The sequence below is a fragment of the Canis lupus genome, chromosome 21 (assembly GCF_011100685.1).
Source record: "Canis lupus familiaris isolate Mischka breed German Shepherd chromosome 21, alternate assembly UU_Cfam_GSD_1.0, whole genome shotgun sequence".
In the NCBI taxonomy this organism is placed as follows: Eukaryota; Metazoa; Chordata; class Mammalia; order Carnivora; family Canidae; genus Canis; species Canis lupus.
In genome coordinates this window covers 5,653,501-5,673,744 of record NC_049242.1, presented here as the reverse complement: position 1 = coordinate 5,673,744, position 20,244 = coordinate 5,653,501, and the positions used below count along the sequence as shown (strand labels likewise).

The window sequence follows — 20,244 nt, the reverse complement described above, 5'->3', positions numbered from 1 at the left end:
CTTTTTTTTTAAAATAAAGAAACCCCAAGGGTCCTGAAGTCAGGGGAGTTGAAAAAGTGAACAGAATGGAAATATTGTTATATAGGTAGTCTATTTACAGAGGGAGAAGATTGGAAGGGAAAGAAAACTGATGTTTGTTGAGCACCTGCTTTTTGCCAGACAGTGTTCTGGGGTTTTCCGTATATAATACATCTTGTATAATTCCAACACACTCCAACGGGTGAGAAAGATTGCCTTTTGCATGTGCCACATCTGCTCAGCTTTAGTCACCCTGACCCATTCTCCAACTGTAATGCATGATTCAACAAACATCCATGGATACCCCACCCCCACCCACATACACATAAGCACAACTCTGTGCAAAACATCTGGCAAAGATCAGGAGTGACTAAAAAGCAGCACTCTCCAACACACACTCACTCCAGTATTTACTCGTCTCTATTTAGATGTCTGCAGGGAGAGCCACTCTTTTATACACCTGGGGGAAGAGAAAGGAAGTAGAGCATTAGGGGATAGAATAATGTCCATTTTCTCTGTATTAGGTAAGGCTGTATGTGTGTCTCTGTGTGTGTCTCCATGTTGGTGTCTTCAATGAAGCCTGGGCATGGTAAACAACACTGGTCACCTTCAAAGCATGTGGAATGACTCCATCATTAGAACAATTCATAGTTCTATTACTTTAAAAGTCTAGCAAAAATCAACTAAGGAGTAATTAGTCATATTGCCAGTACATTCAGCATAAAAGCCCTTTCAAAAAAAGAGCTTTTCCTGCTTCACTTTGGGTGGTTTTGAGCCTCATGTGGAGAAGAGCCAAAAGAAGAAACTGACTTAACTGTTCAAGAGAAATTTCATCTTGCAACTGAGCTCTAGTACAGCTGTTCTGGGGCTTGGGCAATAAACTGTGACATAGAATTTGGGAAGAGCATCTTCCATCCCTCCCCTAACTACCCTCTGCCCCTGGTACAGTGAGATTTGAGAGCACCTGGAAGGAACAGCTCAGATGTGGATACTGGCATTCTCCATGGGTAATGGGTGTGGAAAGCTATCTCCCTGATGCTCTATAGGCAGCTGATATGGACAGAAGGGAGCTGGAGCTGGAGAGAGGACTGAGCTGATGCCATGTGATGACCACAACTAACAGGCTCATTTAAGGAAAATGGCAAAAACTCCCTCAAAGGGAATCTCAGTTGTTATTGTGGAATGGGAAGAAGGACTCTGTAGAGGCTGGTGAGGATCTGGCTCAAGTGGAAACTCTCAGGCTTGTAGATATTGAGACTACACAACCTTCCTCATCCTGGCAAGGTAAGCTTCCTTCAGTGGAGAAAATATCCATCAAACAACCTATTGCATGCAATACATAACTTGTCTTCCCCAGGTCACATCTGTCACAGGAGAAAGCAAGGCTGTATCATCAGGCTCAAGGTAATAATCAAAGATGCTTAACTCCAGTCTCATGGAGTTTGTTACCTGTACTCTGATTCCAAAATCTTCCTCAACCTTAGCTTCTGGTGTTAGACAATTCTTCTTGGGGATAAAGACAATCCTGAGAGAAGGGTGACCTCCGTCTCAAGGCCTTGGTGCTTGATGGCACAGCTATGTGGCAAGTGTCTGTGCCCCAGTGCTCTGTGAAACAACTCTTCATAATTCCACTAGCACCTGACATCCCTTAAGCTCTCTCATAGTCCCTAATGCAAATAGACTGTTGGAAGTACCATCCACCTAACCCACCAAATCTGCTCTGATATGTCTTAGTCTCACTGGACACAATTTATGTCAAGGTTAAGGAGCAAGTTAGATTAGATACAACCTCACTAGTGTCAAAAGGATCTGTCTGCTATTTCCAGTCCCTAAGCCATCTTGCTTTCTTTCAAGTCACCCAAGAACCACCATTCAAACTGTCTGACTTGACTTCTCAGAGTTCCTGAGATGGGCATGCAGATTGTGTTTCTCTGTATCTGGTTTTTAATACAGGACATAATTTAAAAAATAGTGATGTAACCAGTATAAATAATGGCCTGGAGATAGGAGCAATTTATTTCGACTTAGAGAATCAGATAAGATTTCTTAAAAGGATTCTAGTTGGGTTAGACCTTTCAGAAAAATAAGCAAATATTCAACAGATGAATAAAGCAATAAAGCCAGTTATTTGTTAATGAATAAATGAATAAAGTTCATTCATTAACCCAACTCCATAAGCATTTATTGAGATTGCATTATATATCTGGCCCTGTTCTAGGTCCCAGGGACACACGGGAATAGACACCATTCCTGCCTTTTAAGAGCATGCAGTATTTTCCTTTTAGGCTGAAGAGACAATGTGAGCAAAGGCACAGGAGTCCTGGAAGGCAGCAAGTTCAGAGAACAGTGAGGCTGAGACCTTGGTAAATTGTAGACCTGGACAGGTAGGACAGTATAGGGGAAGATGAAGCAAGGAAAAAGCCTGGGTACCAAGCACAGAGGATTTTAATACTTCAGTAAGAGATTTAAATTTTAATCTGTTGGCTACGATAAGTCATTAACAATTTTGAACTGAAAGAGGGCATGAGTACTCTACATTTTAGCTGAAAGCACTCCAGTGGCTGGCTTCCTATTGCCTAAAACACTTCAAGGGCTCCTCATTACTCATGAGATAAAGACCAAAATTCTGATTATGGATTCAAAGTTCCTGCAATGTTTGGTCCCTGCCTATCTTTTCAGCCTTATCTTAAACCACTCTCTCCTCTACTTGCTTGTAAGCCTCACTGATCTTCTGTTATCACACCATGCCCACCACAGGGCCTTTGTACAGATTATTTCCTCTTCTGGGAAACCTTTCCCCCTTTGCTTAATTAACTGTTCCTCTAGACCTCAGCTGAGTCATTACCTCTTTGAAAAAACTTTTCCTGACCCCCTCTCCACCCCTAACATCTACCAGAGCTAATCCCCTAGTATATACAAGTTTATTTGTAACTCCTTACTACTCTCTGTCTCCTTCACGAGGCCATAATCAAGGGAAAGCACTCTATTTTGTTTATCATTTTATCTTTAGTTTCTACTACAGTACCTGGTACATTATAGACATGCAGTAAACATTTATTAAAAACAGAGAAAAATAGAAAATCATTTTTTTCTGTAGCGATGGAGACCATGGTTTTGGGTGGGGGCTAGGGTGTAGACAGGATGATTTTGGACGACGATTGCACCCAGTGCACCAGCACACACTATAGTCAAGCATATGGTTGTAAATAGATCATCTCTCCTTGTGGCAGCTGAGAGTTCATCACAGTAGTAAGTCTTCCTCCAGCAGCTGATTAGGCTGAATTCAGGGCTGATTAACCTCTCTCTCCAGCAATCATCTCAGTCCAGCTCCTGGGTGTAAAAACTACTTGCTGTTTTCCATAGTTAAGTAAGTGTAGTGGCTGGTCACAGATCAGGAAGGTGAAGGTATCATCTTGAGTGAGAATGTGCAGAGAGTGGAAATACAGTGGATTCAGGTATGTATAAATAAAGGGGTTAACACTGGAATTACAGAAAGGAGACAGCACAAGGAAAATTGCTTTATCACAACTATCTCTGAAATTGTGAAGGGTTGGAATAAGTGGGCTGATGAATCAGTGCTTCTCCCTGCTGATGTCTATGTGAGAGAAAATGAGCTCAATCCACAGGGAGAGAGATTTGAAAAAAAAAAAATTTCTCAACAAATTTCTGGAGGGAGCCTATAAGGTCTTTGTCTCTGGAGAAAGAATGAGGTGGAACCGATAACTCACTACTCTGCTGATGAGCATGATCCTGCCGTTAAGATGGTGTAAATGGTTGTGGTGGGGGGTGAATGCGGGCCACACAGTTCCCCTAACCATGCTTTCCGCCATTAGGATTATGTTGCCACACAGAGTTCTGAAGCTATAGAATGACCACTCTGCATGATATTTCTTGTTTTAATCTGGTAATGCTTTGCAAACCCCATGAATCATCAAATATGCCATGCTTGAAAGATTTTGACAAGTTTTATGAGTCCACCTAGTGCTATCTATTTTTGTTCTCTCTGATTCCTTCTCTATGGGGAGGAACACTTTCAAGGGCATCCTTCACAGAATTGGCCAGGTGCCATAGTGGCAAATCTAACTCCAATATCCCGGGGCAAGGAGAAGCATGTTTTACTCTTACCAACTCTCTGGTATGGTGTTAACATGACTGATGGAGTCAGCTATTTGCACAATCAGTAACCATAGCACACTCCAGGGATTGGGCATGAGCAAGTGAGATTCTATTTTTTAATGTAAATAAGCCATTCTAGGATGTCCAGATCCATATGTTTGCTCAGAACCTATCTGGTAGAATTTAAGATTCACCCACAGGCTCTATCCCTAATATTTTTGGCATGGCCTGATTGATCCTCCATGATAATTCTTCCTTTGGGACATGGCATAGAAAGAACTATCAATAAGCAAAATCATTACATGGAAGTTGCACAATAGCACTATTTTGATCATTGTAGCTAATTAGTTTAGTTGACTAAGTTATCTAAATCTGTGTTGTCTAATACAGTAGCCACTAGCTACATATGGCTACTGAGCACTTTTAATGCAACTGGTGACTAAATCATCACAGTCCATTTAATTTCAACTTCAGAAGATTTTGATTTAGCATCAAACTTCAAAACAAAGTGGAAATTAATGGTCAGTGAGTTTCAGAACTCTGGCTTAAATAAATTAAAATTGTTTTCTACTGCACAATTTCTAAGAGGTTTCAACATGACAATGTTCATTATGTCTTTCTCAGAAGGGGATGCTATAGGCCAATTTAGCAATAATATCTAACCATGCAAGACATCTTGTTTCCATAGCATATCTTTAAAAAATACCATTTGGGAAACGACTCTCTACATGAACAGAACCCAGAAGAAATATGCCAGGCAGAGATCTGTGCTTTTCATGAGAGAAGATGTGTCTTTGGACTGCAAACTGCAGGGAGTTAAGACTTCCTTGTTATGTATGCATTTATTCATACTGTTTTGTGAACTTTGACATCGCATGGACTTTGCTTATCACCTTTGCTTTATACTGACCATAGTGACACTGCTCATCCTTTGAAAAAGAGAAGATTGATAAGGTGAGCTATATGATCTTTTCTAAGTTTCAAATTTTATGTCCAGTTCATTCTGACTCTAATCCTTGAAATATTTTACTTTTATAATGCTTTCAAGCCCTGGTTGGCTGGTACCTGAGTAAGTCAGAAAATAAGCTGCAGTCCTACCCAATGGATTGTAGCAGTCTACTTTCCTGAGGAAGGAAAGCTGACCATGAAGAAAAGCATACAATCCTGAGGTATAGATGTATGTGATACCAAACCAGGAAGGTGAATGCAGACACTGAAATAAAGGTACAGCCTTTAAAAAAAATGTAAGTAGTCTGCAAAGAGTTCTAATGATAGGATTTTATTTTGTTAATAATTACAGGCTTCTGAAGACAGAACAGTGACATTGTCAACGATAGATCAGGAGCAGAGTGCTTGGTGAGGTATCTGTGTGTCATTGAAGGTGATGTGACTAAAAGTAGAAATACCAATTGGAAATCATAGCAGGTGTCTCAGTGAGAGATTCTGGCCAAGGACTATGCCAGGGCTTTTAGCTTGGACAACTAGGTAGATGGAGGTATTCATTCTAGGAAATGCGAAGTATTGAAGATGGACAGGTTTGGGGGCAAGATAATGATGGCTTCCAGTTGGGATGTGTGAACTCTAAGATGGCTGTGACACTGTCCAAGTGGTGATACACAGTAGGATGTTGGCATATGAATCTAGATCTCAACGGTAAGGACGTAACCAAAGATGGTCAATAGCATAATGTTTAAGGGAGGGACCTCAGGAACTCCAACACTTCCCTTCTGTGTAACACCGGGCAAGTTTCTTTACCTCCCAACACCTCAGCTTCATCATCTATAGAACAGGGATAACCATAGTTCCTACCTAGGCAAGTCGCGAGGATTCAATGAGTTCATATGTGTAAAATGACATGCTTAATAAATATTATTATTATTACTATTTTCTCCTCTTTAAAGCGAAAGAAACTAAAGCTAAGAGTGGATACATAATTGGCTAAATAGGACACAGCTAAAGTAGTAGTATCAAGATTCAAACTCGGTTTTTCCTGAGATATATCCAATGTTCCTTCCATTATATGTTACTGTGGCCAAAAGCTTTAAACAATCAGTGCATTAGCTTTTCATTTGTGAAATGGAATAACAATGATACAAACTTTATAGGATTATTATAATATTTGTAGAGTATTTAAAACCGTGCCTGAGATGAAGTGCTATAAAAGATTTGCCACTATGAAATGTAATACTCATAGTCATAACAACAACAATAATAAAATTTTGCCTGTGCCCTGCTGTCTGTAAGATTAAAAATGCCTCCTTTTAGAACCAACTCAGGCAAGATTTATTGAGGCTGGGATGGGATAAGTGGGTGGAGGGAGTCAGCAGGGGTATGTTACATGCTCCCTTTGCATAAGAAGATACTGATCTTAGGACATCTGTGAATGAGCTGAGTGGAGATGGCAAGGCCAAATCACTGTTGTTCTTTGGACTGGTCAAATGGGCTGGTGGGGGGAGGGTAGGTAGAATAGAAAATTTTCAAATCTTCCAAATCTGCAGATCTCCAGTGACCATGGCTACATTTGATGTCAACTGCAATACACCTTCAAAAGAAATAAACTCCTCTACAAAATGAAGCTTGGAAGATAGGCAAATAAATGGGAGAGAAAAGAAGGCCCTGGACACAAAAAAAAGTGCAGGTCAAAATAAATCTGACTCTTGGTTTCCTGCACTTTGATCCATTCATGTAGCTTCAGGATTTGTTTATGATTATTTGCATAGTTGAGACTCTCTGGGGCTTTTTGATTGTTGTTTTTTATTTCAAAATCCAACACAGCAGGATACAAGTTTTATGCTTCTATTCCCGTTTTATCAGGAAAGAACAGAGTGAAAACTTTAATCTCCCCCACTCCCGCCCCGACTCCCAACATTGCTGAGATGATTTAATGCCTCATAACAGAAGTAATTTTGTGATAATGACACAAAAGCAGCAATTAAAAAATATTGCTTGTTTCAGGGCCTATAAATCGGTTGTTGGTAATTGACAACAGAATGTGTTTTGTAATCCACTGAAATGATATCTTATTGCAAGCTGGCATGGTAATTACTGTATTTGTACAGTACCAGAGGAGTTCCAGCCCGAGTTTGACAGGGAGTTGATTAAATCACCCAGGTGTAATTGAAGGTTTTGATTGCATTGCCTCCGAGCTGATCAGCATTAGTAATAGCCTAGCTTTCTGCTGTGTGTTTTTAGAGCTGGTGGTATATCAGCCCTTTCGATCTCCCTCCCAGCCCTCAGCCTCTGTTGTGCTGTTGTCTGGGGGAACCAAGAGGGCTCCCCAGAGCAGAAAAAATGAGGACAGACAGCAGATCCCTCATGCTGGACCTAAATGACATCATTTGAAGCAAAAAGAAACGGTTTCTAATAGCCTGCTTTGTTTCTTTGGATGAAGAGGGCAGGGCGATCACATCCAAAGATATGCTTGCACTCAGTGTGGCTTAAGGAGTATTTCCATGAGACACAAGAGAAGGGTTTCTACTCATTCTTTGCTCATTTGGTGATTTCCACTGATTATTTTTCAAAAGGGGAAATTTAACTTGTCAATCTTAAATGCAGCATTTCAGTTATCAAGAACAATTTTGTGATTCTGTGTTGTGAGGAGACTTTGAATTCATTGGTATTATTTCTCTTATTTATGTGGTATTTTCTGAGTGATTGTTTTACATAAAAGCACATTACAAAAAAAGGAGGGAAGAGATAGTGCATAAGTAAATTCCAATACAAAGCTGAACATGATAAAGCCCTTACAAATAATATAAATTCATTGAGGTAGAAGTACAGAAAATATTCAACATCCCATAAGCATTTATTGACCACCAGCAAGGAAAGTCTCTGGATGATAGGAGGATAAATAAGAACAGGCTCCTTCTCTCTGGGAATTTACAGTCTAATCAAGAAAACAGCAGTAACAACAAGAAAAGGCTAACAGCTAATATTTTTTACTTTGCATGCATTATTTCTTTTAATTTTCATAAGAACTACTATAGGGAGATGCAATCTTTATTCTTATTCTGCAGATAGATAAAATGGGGGTAGGGAAGTTACATAACATTTCTTTTTTTAAGATTTTATTTACTTATTCATGAGAGACACAGAGAGAGAGAAAGAGAGAGAGAGAGGCAGAGACACAGGCAGAGGGCGAAGCAGGCTCCCTGTGGGAGCTCGATGTGGGACTTGATCCCGGGTCTTCACGACCACCCTGGGCTGAAGGCAGCACTAAACCGCTGAGCCATCTGGGCTGCCCTTACATAACATTTCCAAGACAAATTGGAAACTGGTGAATTCATAATTTGAGCCCAGGTCTTTCACAATAACTAGGAAAAATAATACTTATCCCCATTTACTAATAAAGCTGAGGTAGAGAGTTTAAGCAAATTGCCTATGTTCAGCTGTTAGAAAGTGGTAGATTTATAACCATAAATCCATAATCCCAGAACTGTAAATCAAAGTAGAAATAAATGTTTCAGTATATCTAAGAAAAGCCCTGTGGGAGCACCAAAGAAGATGGAAGTAATTCAGATCAGGATTGAATAGGGAATCCTTTATAGAGGATTCAGCTTTGAGTTGACACCTGAGAGTAAGAAGCAGAGGTGGAAATATTAGAAGGGCTCCTTCTCACTGGGGAGGTCAAGTCCAAATCAACCAGTTTTCTTTTGCTACCTATCATCAGATCCAACAAAGAGTTGGACCAAAAGAAGAAATTTGCTTTAAGTTTATTTATTTATTTCTAGTAATCTCTACACCAACACAGGGCTAGACCTCACGACCCTCGAGATTAAGAGGCACATGCTCTTTCTACTGAGCCAGCCAGTTGCCCCCAAAAGGAGAGAATTTTAAAAAGCAAATTTGCTGGCACAATTGGACACTTTGGACTATCTATGGAATTTATTTATCCACCTCTCTCCCCATCAGTGTATAATATGATTTGATCACCGATTACAAAATCTGGATCTCTTCCTTCCAATAATTAAGTGTGGTGAACAGTTTCTGAGGCAGCTCCAGTCCTGTCTGTTTTCTGGAATGGATGGAACCTTGCAGAGAAGAACTTCCTTTCAGAGTTCTGCCATTTTTTTTTTTTTTTTTTAGCTTCAAGAGGAAAACCGAGCCCAGGGTCAAAGGGCTACTGTGTTCACCTGACAGAGGCCTATCAGACCCAGGAGACATCGGGCCATTTCCAGGGAGGATCAGAAGGATTTAATGGAGGCTTCAGGTAGACATTCCTCGATGTTTGACTGCTGCCTCTGAGAGGAACCCTAAAGGTGAAGGTTTAGGACAGTCCTCCTTCCTGGGATGGCATCTGTGGGCAGATTTGCCTTTAATCAGTCTCTAGAAGACAACATTGCACATTTGGCTGTTTAGATTGATTTCCTAATGTTTAAATCAGTGAGGCCATTTTACATTATTTCCTCTGGACAATATCTGCTCCATCTATAAGAATCAAGCAGGGCTTTGAAATCCAAAAGGAGAGGAATCGAGTTCACTGAAGGTTGAGCACATTGAGTAAAGAATGACCCCTAGATGGACTTTGTTTCCCATGCAAACTATGTGGCAAGTGTCAGTTCAAGAACACATTTTTGAGACTCTGTCATTTTCTATGCTAATGTGGTCTAAGTCTTTCTTAATCCTCTTGCAGATAGGCAAGGTGGGGACTAGGGTGAGGCAAGTGAGGCACTAGCTTTAGGAGAAAAACTTAAGGGGAACCTTGATTCAAAATCTAGATTAATGCTACCCCACCCATCCAAATTAAGATGAACATAAAAAAAGACAGGGTTAGTGTTACAAATTTTTCCTTTTGCTTTAGATTCTAATATGGGTTGGCAGGGCATTGCAGGGGGGTAAGCCTCTCGTAGTACCCTGATGTGCAGCCACTAAAGAGAGGGAATGGAGCCCACAATAGTAGTTGAGATCCTACGGATAAAGTCTGGCTTTAGGAGACCTGATGGATTAAGATTTGATTAGTAATGAAGATCTTGTTCTAGTACCCAAGTCATTGAAAGGACTCCAGGATATCTCAGGCTTAGGACCCATTGTCACACAACTCTGGTAGGTGCTCCTACTATTGTTTGCAGTTTTGTATTGGCAGGTGCAGCCAGAATATACATATGTACTCACAATACATGAGGGCCAACAGACATATGAATGGGCATAGTGACTAGTTCATTCTTATTGCTGAAGAGAAAAATGATGAATAACTAAATATATGGATTAAATAGGACAGAGATATAGGACCTTCCAGGAAACTCTGACAGCATAAATGTTGGTTTAGGCTGGTTTTATGCCTGTAATGAGAGCACACTCAGTTCTCTACAAATCTTAAGACAGGGAAAACACTGTTACAGGATAACATTGATCACACATTTATTTAGTAGCTACTATACTTAGCTCTATAATAGGTGTTTAAATTTGTTTTGCTTTTTTTTAAAGCTTGGTTTTTCATCTGTTAAAAGAGACAGATCTACCCCCAAGATTATAGTGAAGATTAGAAATAAATTGGGCTATTTTTATTATTAATGAATTAAATTGATATAGGAATATAAAAGAAATATGAAATATTGTATCTACATAGTATCTTGACCTGAAATTAAATGGAAGCTGATCCTATATTTCTGCACAAGATAAACTTGAAGTAACACAAGATTTGGCACATTGTTAATAATAAATGTTTAATATGTAAGAAAATGCAATATGAAAAACATTACACAAATTTAGTATCTTCTGAAGGCATCACAAATGCTTTAAAAAAACTTTTTAAAGAAATACATTGCACCTACTAATTATGTGCATTACCTTATTGAGTGACAAAGTTTAACTTTCAATCAGGAACCAATTGGAAAGAAGATAATATTTATATGCAGCCTCTCTATGTATAATCACAACAGAGTTATAAAAGACCCTACTTATTCTCACAACACTTAACCATGGTTTGATCAAATGTCAAATTGATCCCAGTTGATCTCAACTAGAAGATGCCATTGTTGGGTGTGGGGATTCACTTAAAAGAGAGAAGAAAAAAATCCTCACTTTCATGACATGATTTATCCTGTGACACACAATGAGGAAATAGATCACAGGAAAATGAACAGAGAAAACTGTTGCTCATGTTCTAAGAAATAGACCCAGATGGGTAATTTGCCAAAGGCTACACAAGAAAGTAAGCAGTATCAGGTTTTGGAAATGGATCTTCTGATTCCAAATCCCATGAGCATGCCACAGCATCACTGCATGAATAGTCTCTCCTTCTCACTTCCAAATAATTTCCCAACTTGCCCATCTCACCACGCTCTTCTGTCAGCTTCTGTATCCACCTATGGCAGGTATTTCTGTAAAGCCATTAATTACCGTCTAATTTTCAAATCCAATTATCTTGATACAATCTTTATTTTCCTTTTCTCTTTAGCATTCTACTATGCACTGCTCCATCCTCCTTGAAACTGTTTTTCCTTGACCTCAATTATGAACAAAATGACCCATCCTGTTTTTCCAATTAGAAACCTAGGAGCATTGCTGTCATTAATGCTTCCCCTCCTTTGTCTCTCTCTCTCTCTCTCTCTCTCTTACAGATACACACACACACACACACACACACACACACACACACACAAAACACTGAATTTTGGTAACCAATACCTAGCAAATAAATCTTGTAAATATATTTCCAGTCCTCTGTTCTTGATCCTATCTCTGCCTTTGTTTCTCTTCTGCCAACTAGAATCATTTGCAGTCATGTTTCTGAACCATCTCTATTTCCTCCATGCACTCAAGTACTCCATTCTCCACTAGATCTAAAAATATGACTCTATGTGAAAGGCAAGCAACAGGGGAAAGGTGTTATTATGCAACAGTATTTCCAACACATCTTCAATGTATCAACTGTATCAAAGTACAGAGGCACCTCCTTATTTCTGGGGCCTTTACCTCCCTTCTCCCCTCTCCCAAGACCTTTACAATCTGCCAGGAGGTCCAAAGGGTGCTAAGCTATAAGCATGTAGAGCTACATGGAGGATGTGAAAGTGAGCTGTGGGCAACAGATGCAGCACAGGGTGGCAGAAATAACACCAAGCTTGAGTCCTGTCTCGACCACTTCCTAACCATGTGACCTTGAGCCAGTCTCTGAATTTCTCTGAACTTCAGTTTTAGAGTGACAATAATAATACTTGTCAAAAGGTTGTTATGAGTCTCAAATAAATATTAAATATAATACATACAAAATTACTTTGTCAACCATATATACTGCATACATACTAGTCCTTATTAGGTTGTAAGTGGAAAGCAATTTGGGAACTGTACCTTAAAGAAAGTGAAGGGAACATAACAGTGGCAGTGAAATCAAGATGATGGATAAAGATACAGATCAGGATGCAGCAGAAATGGCTTAATCCAGATCCACTCAAAATGGGAGAAATTACAAACTACAGTTTATGAGCATAATTTTAGCTTGTTCTGGGTTGGAATCTGAATTCTCCACTTACAGGTTGGGTCCATCAGACAAGTTAACAACTCTAAAGTAATTAATGGTAATAATATTTCTAAAACTTTATTAGTATGTGTGCTAGGCATTATTCTAAATATTTACATGATTATTTCTGAGTTTTAATTTCTTCATGTACAAAATGGCATCAGTAACTACTGTACTTTATGCATAGGATTATCATGAGAATTAAATAAATTAGCATCGTCTTGGCCATGTAGATACAACTCATAACATAACAGCTATTATCATTATTAGCTATGGAAATATTAAAGCAAAAATGAGTGACTGATAAGGCAGACTCCTTTCTATTTCCCCTGCTAAGTATAGTTACAAACCCTGGACATTATATATGAAACAAACATGAGACTCAAATGTGGAGCAAAGAAGGCAGACTGGCTACAAACCTTGGGTAGGAGATATCCCATGACAGTGAGTTTTTTGGGTTCTCTTTTTGCCTCATATATCCCCAAACATAAAGCCAGTCACCTAGAAATGCCAGTAGGAGCAGACAACAAAAACTCTAAGAAAAACCTGCTGTTTCTAGTTAAAGAACCAGAAATAGGGCACTCTAGAAAAACAGAAAACTTTATACAAAAGTGATCCTCCCCCCCTGGGCAAATACCATGGAAAGAAACTGCCATCAGGAAAGGTTGAGTGGGGAACCTAGACTTCTGTCCTTGTTTACCTATAACAAGGCACTCCTACCTCACCTCCCACCCTGTGCTATCAGAGAAGACAGAGTGAGGGGCCAGGATTTCCATATCCATCCAGTGATAATGAGCTCCCCCCCATCCCAGGTGTCAGTAGCGGCCACATGGGGACCCCACACAGTAGTAACAAGGGACTTCTACCTCTCCCTGCTGAGGTGGTATAAGAGAAGGCCAAGAGGGGAACTTGGACTTTCACTTCCACATGGCAGTAATGATGCAGCACCTCCCACCTTCCCCTGCCAAGGCAGTGTCAAACGAAGCCTGCTGAATCAAAGGATTTAGGTAAGATACAGACTTTTATGACAAAATACTCAAATTATCCAGGTTTCAAAAAAAGAAAAAAAAGAAAAAGAAAAAGGTTGCTCATTATACCAAAACCTAGGAAAATCTCAAGTGAGAAAAAGTAATCAACACACACCAACACTAAGGTGACACAGATGTTCGAATTACCTAAATAGAAAGAAATTTAAAGAAGTCCTCATAAAAAAAAGCTTCAGTGAACAATTATGAACATGTTTGAAACAAATGAAGACATAGAAAATCTCCGCAAAGGAACAGAAGATATATAGAAGAACCAAATGGAAAATTTAAAACTGTAATATACAATAACCAAAATAAAAAGTCAGTGGATAGGCTAAACAGAATGGAGAGGATAGAGAAATGAACCAATCATCTTGAAGAAGGACAATAGAAATTACTCAATCTGAACAAACAAAGAAAATAAAGTCAGGAAAAAAAATGAAAGAAAAAAAACCTTAGGAACTTGAGGGGCTATGACAAAAGGTCTAACATTTCTGTCATCAGATACAAGAAGGGCAAAAAGAGGTAGGATTGAAAAAGTTTTCCACGAAATATGGCTGCACTACAGTGGTACAGTGATTACAGTAGTAATCACAATATGTAAGCGTATCAAATCAACATGTTGTACACCTTAAAGTTATGAAATATTATATGCCAACTGTATCTCAATAAAGTTGGCAAAAATAAATTAAAAAGAGAAACTCATAGGAAAAAATCTAAAGGGTTAGCTTAATAAAATTAAGATATTTTTAAAAGAAATAATAGTTGAGAACTTTCTAAATTTGGCAAAAATATAAACTTACAGATTTAGAAGCTAAGCAAATACAAGAAAATAAATTAAATCCACATCAAGACACATCATACCCAGAATTCTGAAAGCTAAAGACAAAGAAAGCATATTAAAAACACCCAGAAATAAATGACACATTATCCATAGGGGTAAAATAATTCCAATGACAGTGGATTCCTCATAAGAAACCATTCTGGTTGGAAGAAAGTGGTACAACATTTTTCAAGTGCTAAGATAACAGAATTGTAAATACAGAATCTATCTAGTGAAAATACATTTCAGGAATGAAGGGAAAATCACTACTTTTTCAGATAAAGGAAATCAAAAGAATTTCTCACCAGAGGCTTACCCTAAAAAAATAACTAAAAGAAGTTCTTGAAACAGAAAGGAAAAGATTTTTTCTTAAAGCTTCAAACATTTGGAATGAAGAAGAAAAGAATAACAAAGAGTCTAGATATGGATAAATTCAATAGACTTCCTTGAGTTTTCTAAATACTGTTTGATGATTGAAGCAAAAAATTATGATATCATTTGATGTGGTTTTTAATATATGTAAATAAAATATTTAAGACAATTACACTGTAAATGTGAGAAGGTGAAAGGACTTAAAGGAAGGTAATATTTCTTTTTTTTTTTTTTAATTTTTATTTATTTATGATAGAGAGAGAGAGAGAGAGAGAGAGAGAGGGAGGCAGAGACATAGGCAGAGGGAGAAGCAGGCTCCATGCACCGGGAGCCCGATGTGGGATTCGATCCCGGGTCTCCAGGATCGCGCCCTGGGCCAAAGGCAGGCGCCAAACCGCTGCGCCACCCAGGGATCCCCTGGAAGGTAATATTTCTATGCTTTATCCAAACTAGCAAAATGTCAACATCAGCAGGCTGTGACAAGTATAAAATAATGTTTACAGCTGCTACTATGAAATCTATACAAAGAGATACATCAAAAAATGCTATTGATAATCAAAATGGAATTCTAAAATCTGTTCAAATAATCCAGAGAAAGGACAAAAAAAATACCAGAAAAATGAAAAATAGAGGAAACAAACAGAAAACAAAAACAAATAAAATGGCAGACTTAAGCCCTAACCTAGCAATCAATCATTGTGTTAGATGTAAATAGGCTACAGTAGTTTCATTTATATAACATTCTCACAAGGACAAAATGAAAGACATGGAGAACCAACTGGTGGCTGTCAGGGTTTAGGAGAAGTAGAGGCAGGTGAGTAGAAGTGACCATAAAGGGATAGCCCCCAGGCAGCCTTTGTGGTAGAATGAAACAGAAAGGAATAGTTCTGTAGCTTGATCACAGTGGTGATTGTATGAATCTACACAGGTGATAAAATGACATAAATATACACACACATTATTTCAATATGTTAATATCCTGGTTTTAATATTGTAATATAGTTATGTAAAATGTAACCAGTGGCAGAAAGTGGTTGAAGGTACAGGGGACTACCCTGTACTTTTCTTGCAACTTATTGTAAAACTATAATTATTTCCAATTAAATTAGTTGTTTTGTTCTAAGTGGGCCCAGAAAGCAGTGAAAGAAAGAGTTTTAGTACCCTAGCTCAAAATCCAGAGAGAAGTGGGTCTTGGAAGTGAAATTTTGAGCACTTGTTATTCCCACTATGTTTCATTACCGTTTATTTTTAAGAACTTGCTTGGAGAATGGGGGGGACTCAATGCCTTCTATTGACTAGTAAGGTTTTGAGGTTACTTGTAGCAAAACCCAGAAACTTTTCAGAGTCCAGCAGGCTTCCTTCAGATTCAGCTGGATTAACCTCAAAACATCATGTACAAAGATATAACTACTAGCTAAATATATCATCATACACTATTCAATGCTGGGGTGGGAGAGAGGGTGAAAAAGGAGATTAAGAGTGTGACACATTTTTCACACAAGAAATGTTTCATTTTCTTGTGACTGAGCATGTTCTCATGCTCTGCCAACAACAATATTCAGTTTTGCGATCCAGTTTTGGATGGTAAAACCTTCAGCACTTTACAAAGCTGATTTTCTCTTCACAAGAACATGGAAATTCAATTACCTTTTGAGAGTGAAACAAGAATGGGCTCAACTCTTGGCTCAGTCTGTTTGAGAACATCCACATGTGATCATATACTCTTGTGTGGGAATGAGGCATGGCTAGATTGCAATCATATAAAATTAATTATTTGATAATCATTTATCAAAAAATTACTGTTTTTTGCCTAAAGAAACAGTGATAATGAAATAAAAGAAAAATAATAATAAAAGAAAGCCCAAATCAGCATGAATCTCTCAATATTTGCCCAGAACTCTGTGAGAGGTAGAGTTACTGGGTCTCACTCAACCCGCCCTACCCTTGCCTGGTACCATCTGGATCTATGACACAGCACCCGGGTTTTCAGCCATGTTCCCATGTGTCTGTGTCTTTCCTCTAATAAACTGCCAGTACCTCTAGGAGAAACCTCAGGCTGATTCCATTCACTCCTACCCAAGCACAGGTGAAGTGGGCTTTTCTGTATATTTTAGGGTAAATGCTAGATTTCTATCAAAAATAAGGCCAAAAATCACAGTGGCTTAAATAAATGAGAGCCTAAGAGTCCAGCAGTGAAGACCCAAGTCCTTCCTCCTTGTTCTGCCATCCTCAGCTGTTGTTCTAGCCACAGGGCTGAATCTGGGTCTTGGCAAGTTAGTGTTATAGCCCATGAAAAGGGGAAGATGAAGGAAGGAGCATATGCCCAATGTTCTAAATCTATATTAAAGCCTTAAAATGGTATAACTTCTGCTCATATCCTAAACACATGGATTTATCTACCTATAAGAAAATCTATAAAATACAGTTTCTTGCTCTCTAGCTGGGCAATCCTGTTTGAAGCTTAAACTGTGGGCAGATATGTGTGTGTGTGTGGGGGGGGCTGGGTGTGGGTGTCTATCCTTATAAGGAAAAAGGAGACAGTAGGTACTGGGGAGATAGCTAGCAGTCTCACCACATTTTCTATATTACTGCCATTCCCTAAGATGTTCAGTACCAGCTTCTAACTCAGTTTATCTGTGTCCTGAGATGTTGAAAAATGGTGCCCAGGTAAGTTGATAAAGACAGAGCAGAGTCTCAGGACATAGATGATACACCCAGTCAGTCAACTACCAATGGTCTGAGTATTACTATAACCTTTGAAAGGAATTAATGAGACAGCTGGGGGATGGATGGAGTCCCATCCAGTGAGTGCTCTTCTGTTGTTTATCCTAAGACCTTCAACTCCCTTGAGGCTTCATTTTCTAAAAGGTAAAGCCTAACTTCTTCCTTTCTGTATTTCAGCTCTGACTTTCCTTCCATGAGGTAAGAAAAGCAGACTGCAACATTGACTAAAAGAAGGGAGGCCCAGAAGAACAGAAGAAGATTGCAAGAACAAAATTAATGGAAAATATTCTTTATTCATCAATCTTAATGAGTATTTCTTCAACTGAATTATACTTCTGAATATAAAATTTTGAATTTATCTTCTGAAATACCAACCAGGAGATTTCACTCCACCTTTTGATCCTTAGCCCCTGCAGTGGGATTGTGCCAGGTATTTAGTAACAAAGTTTTTACTCCGGAAACCTCAAGTACAAATCAACCAGACACTGAAATAACACAGATCAGGAATCAGCTTGCTTCTATGTTCCAAACAAAAGATAAGTTGTTCCTTTTAGACAAATAAACCACATTAAATTTACTATATTACTGTATCAACAGCAAATACCATGTTGATGGCCAAGAAGAAACATGTAATTCTTTTATTTAATCTATCCACTTTGCACAGATTCCTGATAAAGTTTAAGAGACCTTTTTTTCTCATTTTTTTCTTACATTCTCTTCTAAAAATGTATGCCCATTTCTATTTTAAGGGAATCTGGTGAGTTTTTCATACTAACTCAATCATTTTCATCACTCAAATACCTTTTTACTTTTAATCAATTGGAGACACTCTCCCTGAGTATACTGAGCTTTCATCAGGTCAGGCCTCCTCAGACTTCCCCTTTCATCTCACAAAATGATTTCATCTTCTAAATAATGAACACTTTCCAGTAAATCTTTACATAGCTTTTTTGGGCATGTAATACACAGCATGAAATGTTGCATCATAAATCAAAGCTAGCTCTTTTTTTGCACTTTACAAGTCACCTTTGACCTTTATTATCTCACAACTTTCACAACCTCATTAGGTAGTTATTTTTATTATCAAATTTTATAGATGAGAAAATTAGGGCTCAGAAATTTGTCTAAGGTGAAACAATCAAGATCCAGTTCAGATCAGATCCTCTAACTCTAGATATTTTTTACTACACCCTAAAATCTTACCCCTTGTGCTTTGTTGAGAAAAACCTCAATATTTGTCATTAAAAGCTCAGGTTGATCATGGACATCCTTCCAGAAACTGTTGTTGATCATGGAAATATATCAAGAACAAAGAGACTGGCCAGAGGCTGGGATGGTGGTGGAGTAGGAGGACTCTAAGCTTACCTCGTCCCACGTCCCACGGATACAACTAGATAGCACTCACATCAGTGTAAATAACACAAAAAATGACCTGAAGACTGCTAGAACAAACTTCCCATTAAAGGTAGAGAAGAGGCCACATCAAAAAGGGTAGGAAGGGTAGAGCTGCAGGGGTGAGCTAAAGAGTCCTGGCCATCTGTGGTCAGAGGGAGCCAGGGGTGCAAAGAAGGGTGAGAAACAGACAATCACACTAAGGAGCCCACATTAGGAAGATGAATCCCCCTAACATTTGGCTTTGAGAGTGAGAGGAGCTGAATTTCATGAGTTTTTATAAGCAGTGGAACTTAAAGCTTGGAATTCTAAAAATTAGTGGGCTCACATCTAGGAGAACCCTGAGCCCTGAGTGCTAGGAAGCTGAATCCCACCCTTAAAGAGAACTCAACAAACAAATCATTGAGATCCAGCCTAGGAACTGCAGTGAGAAAAATGCCTGGGGCATATGGGAGGGACTCATCTCAGAGCTGGGCCAGAGAAGCTGGAACAGCAGGAAGACCCCTCTAAGAACAAAGGAGCTGGCTGGTGCCATTTCCCTGTACCCTTCAGTACAAACACACAGCCACCTGCAGGAACAAGCACAGCACTAATACTCACTACCTAACTTGCTTACACCAAGACCCACTCACCCACACTTCATCAGATCTGCCCTTTCCAGTCACACTTGCCTCTGTCTGGATGCTTAAGCCTTGCCAACATGTGTCTCCTGACCAGGCATTTAGCAGGGCCTCACCTAGCAGTGTCAGCTGGTCACCTCTCCCTGGGAAGACTCCTACACCTTATTAAAACTGCACCTCCAGTGCATTGTACAATTTTTGAAGTGGCCCAGCCAGGTCAGGCCCCAGTCTCCACAGGTTAGAAGAAGCAGAGAAATCTGTCTTCCACAACCTGGAAGATAGAGAAATGAAAAGTAATCAAGCTGAGCAAGGGAGAGAAAAAAAAATGTATGCAAAATAATACATGACTTAGGGAACTCAGTGACTTCATCAAGCATAATAACACTGGCATTATAGGGATGCCAGAAGAAAAAGAGAGAGAAAAGGGGGAAGAAAATTTACTTGAAGAAATAATAGTTGAAAACTTCCTTAATCTGGGGAAGGAAGCACATACCCAGATCCAGGAGGCACAGGGAGTCCCCACTAAAATCAACCCAAGGAGGTCCACACCAAGACACATAGTAATTAAGATGGCAAAAAAGTAGTGATAAAGAAAAAATATATTTTTTAATTTTATTTTTTTAAAGATTTTATATATCTACTCACGGGAGACACACAGAGAGGTAGAGACATAGGCAGAGAGAGAGAAGCAGGCTCCAT

General features: G+C 39.0%; 1 long non-coding RNA gene across 1 annotated transcript; it reads left to right on the top strand.

Annotated features, from left to right (window-relative positions):
• Positions 1–786: 786 nt before the first annotated feature.
• LOC111091604 lies at positions 787–18,809 on the top strand. Its single transcript, XR_005375425.1, has 4 exons — positions 787–1,302; positions 4,823–5,088; positions 9,220–9,343; positions 17,711–18,809. It is a non-coding gene; the product is annotated as an uncharacterized LOC111091604 (long non-coding RNA).
• Positions 18,810–20,244: the final 1,435 nt, after the last annotated feature.